We start from the raw sequence: 3953 nt of genomic DNA, 5'->3' as shown, positions 1-3953 counted from the left end.
TTTTGGTTCAACTTTATATGATATATATCATAGTATTTTACGGTGGTTTTGGAATTAGTAAGCAGGATTCGTATAATTGCAAACAACATTATAGTAATGGAAGAATTTGGTTCTTGAAGTATTATGAGAGGCCCTTCTGAGAAACGGAAGATTTGATTCTAAAATTGGCCCTAGCTTTTCAGTTCTGCTGCAAAGAAAATTAAACTGGATCTTCACAGAAGCAATAACATTCAGATACTTGGCTTAGCCTAGTGCTTACGTAGCAGGGAGATCTCTGTTTTGTGCATTATTTATTTATTTTTTTTGAGACAGAGCCTTGCTTTGTTACCCAGGCTCCATTGAAGTGGCGCAATCTCAGATCACTGCAACCTCCACCTTGTGGTTTCAAGCGATTCTCCTGCCTCAGCCTCCCGAGTAGCTGGGATTACAGGCACCTGCCACCATGCCCAGCTAAATTTTGTATTTTTAGTAGAGATGGGATATCACCATGTTGGCCAGGTTGGTCTCGATCTCCTGACCTCGTGACCTGCCTGCCTCGGCCTACCAAAGTGCTAGGATTACAGGTGTGAGCCACTGTGCCCGGCTGTTTTGTGTGTTATTAATCATGATAATCATGGTATTGTAAAATCATGATGCTCTCTCATTTATAAAAGTGGGCCAGGTATGGTGGCTCATGCCTGTAATTCCAGCACTTTGGGGCCTGGAGTTCAAGACCAGCCTGAGCAATATAGTGAGACACCTCTACAAAACAAAAACAAACTGGCCCATGGTGTCACACACCTGTGGTCCCAGCCTATAGACCTAGTTACTTGGGAGACTGAGGCAGGAGGGTTGCTTGAGCACAGAAGTTCAGGCCTGCAGTGAGCTGTGGTTACACCATTGTACTGCAGCCTGGGTGATAGACTCGTCTCAAAAAATAAAGTCAGATGGAATCATGCTTTAATACTAGATATTAATGGATCATTGAGACTGCCTCAAAAGAAAAAAAAAATCAGAAAAAAATTTTACTCTGAAAAGAAAGCATTTGGGTTATGGCAACCCTATTAATGGATTAAAGAATAATAGCACTCTTAATTCAGGTACTTTCAAGATGAAAGGATAATGAAGAAAAGTTATTAAGATACATTTCTTTCTTTCTTTCTTTTTTTTTTGAGACGGAGTCTGGCTCTGTCGCCCGGGCTGGAGTGCAGTGGCCAGATCTCAGCTCACTGCAAGCTCCACCTCCCAGGTTTACACCATTCTCCTGCCTCAGCCTCCCTAGTAGCTGGGACTACAGGCGCCCGCCACCACGCCCGGCTAGTTTTTTGTATTTTTTAGTAGAGATGGGGTTTCACTGTGTTAGCCAGGATGGTCTCGATCTCCTGACCTCGTGATCCGCCCGTCTCGGCCTCCCAAAGTGCTGGGATTACAGGCTTGAGCCACCACGCCCGGCCGTATTAAGATACATTTCTGAACTGGAAGGAAAGAAACTAACATTTAGTTGCAGTTAAACAATATTTAGTACAAACTGAGTTGACATCCCCGGGATATAATTTTATTTCTATCTTGGGGTTAATTGAAGCATGTCTGCCATTCCCCAGTAATAAATGGCTACATTTACATTAAGCCACATTTATTGCTATGCTTATCCTGATATTTTGTAGAAATTGTGTTATTTTTCTTTTGTACTTTAGTAGAAAGTTAAAAGCAAATATTTAATTGCTGACCTCAGAATTTCTTGTTTTTTTGAGACAGGGTCTTGCTCTGTTCTCCAGGCTGCAGTGCATTGGTGCGATCTTGGCTCACTGCAGCCTCAACAGCCTCAACCTCCCGGCTCAAGCGATTCTCCAACCTCAGCCTTCTGAGTAGCTGGGTCTCCAGGTGCACACCACCACACTCAGCTAATTTTTCTGTTTTTTGTACAGATGGGGTTTTGCCATGTTGGCCCAGCTGCGACCTCAGAAATTTCGATAGTTACTCAGATTTGGGAATTTGGTGTTCTCTGGCATATTCTCATTTGGAGACTTCATTTGGACTCTATTCTCTGTACCTTTTTAAAATAAAAATGGGAAATTTTCATTTTTTTCTCATAACAATGCATGTTGTTTATAAAAGCGTCTAATACAGAGAGAAACAAAGACATTTTTGGTACATTAAAAGATAATGCTTCCCAGGGTGCCTTTCTGAGCTGAGAAACTTAATTTCCTTTTATCTGTAAAAAGAGGTTTTGAGAGTTATTTAATGATACACATGTTAGCTATTTGGAATCTTATGAACTTAGTTGAATGTTTTGTGATCGACACAAAACACCAATCTTCCTTCCTGGGTGTGCTCCAGCGAGACAAGTCTGTTGGTCAGTTATAACTTTAAAATACAAAGGCAGCATGATACTGAGATCTATAATAATTGGTATCATAAAGAGGATACACAAATCTCTTCTAACCCTGCTAACTTTGAGGATTCATCAAGTAGGACCTATGATGCTTTCAACCAATATGTTTCAGTGGCAGATTTGACATCAGGGAATTTAAAGAGAACTAACTCATTCTACACATGGAATGGAGAAGGCGGTTGAGAGTAGGGGTTATGTATTACCACGTAAGCAATTTGAGTTACATCAGTGTTCCACCACTGGCAGACTCCTTAATCTCATCAGGGAGAGACAGGGAAAACTAGGTTTGTGGAAAGTAGGCTGCTTGATCCACAGGGAGGATACCCTAGAGATTGAATGAGTCTGAGAGCCACGAGGCCTGGAAAGCTGTACTAGAAGGGAAGCAGCTTTGGAACAATTTTTCAGGTTTTGTTCTTTTAATCTTTTACACTTCCCCCTTTATCTCAGTAATATCCTTTCCGTTTCCTCCTGCCTTTATTTGCTGAATATTTTATTTTCACTGCTGTTATTATAGATCCTTACCAAGAAGAAGGATGAAGAACTTAATAGCAAAAGAAGAGCACAATTGCCAGAGATGCAAGAAGAAAGGACCTCACACAGTTCTTGACTTTTCTACAAAGCTCATTGCACATTTTCCCACTAAAATGTTGGGTAAATATTTACACTTAAGATTGGATTGGCCAGGGGTGGTGGCTCACACCTGTAATCCCAGCACTTTGGGAGGCCAAGGTAGGAGGAACTCTTGAGCCCAGGAGTTCAAGACCAGTGTGGGCAACATGGCAAAACCATCTCTACAGAAAAAAAAAGAAAAAGAAATTAGCTGGGCATAGTGGTGCATGCCTGTAGTCCCAGCTACTCAGGAGGCTGAGTTGGGAGCTGTGATTGAATCGATTGAATCACTGCACTGCAGCCTGGGCGACAAAGGGAGACCCTGTCTCAAAAATGTTGGGGGGAAAAAAAACAGATTAACTTTCAGAAACATTCCAAGGATGTTCAGGTAAAGCTGAATAAATAGTAAAGCTGAATAATGCTGCTTTGAGTTAAGCCTTCTTTCTTTTTTTTTTTTTTTGAGGCAGTGTCTCACTGTCACCCAGGCTCTGAAGTACAGTGGCATGATCACAGCTCTCTGCAGCCTCGACTTCACAGGCTCAGGCAATCCTCCCACCTTAGCCTCTTGAGTAGCTGGGACCATCAGTGTGCACTTTGCTCACCTATTTTTTGTAGAGACAGGGTCTCTCACTGTTGCCCAGGCTGGTCTCAAACTCCTGAACTGGAGCAATCAGCCCACCTTGGCCTCCCAAAGTGCTGGGATTATAGGCATGAGTCATCAGGTCTGGCCAAACTTCCTTTTCTTAATGGGGTTCACATATCGGCTCTGGAGGCAAAAACCAGAGGAGTCCCAGGAGTTTTGAAAAAGACTTATCTGGATATATGTTCTGAAATGGGTGTTTTTAAGACCGAATTTTATATGAAAGACTAGTTCCTCTTTGGATCTCAAATAATCACCTCAAAGAGACCTCTGATCACTCTATCCCCCAAGCCCTCCTTTTTCTCTCACAGTACCTTTTAAAATTATGTTCAC

This window comes from Trachypithecus francoisi, unplaced genomic scaffold (assembly GCF_009764315.1).
Source record: "Trachypithecus francoisi isolate TF-2019V2 unplaced genomic scaffold, Tfra_2.0 Lachesis_group5, whole genome shotgun sequence".
Lineage (NCBI taxonomy): Eukaryota > Metazoa > Chordata > Mammalia > Primates > Cercopithecidae > Trachypithecus > Trachypithecus francoisi.
Note: the sequence above shows the minus strand (reverse complement) of the source record.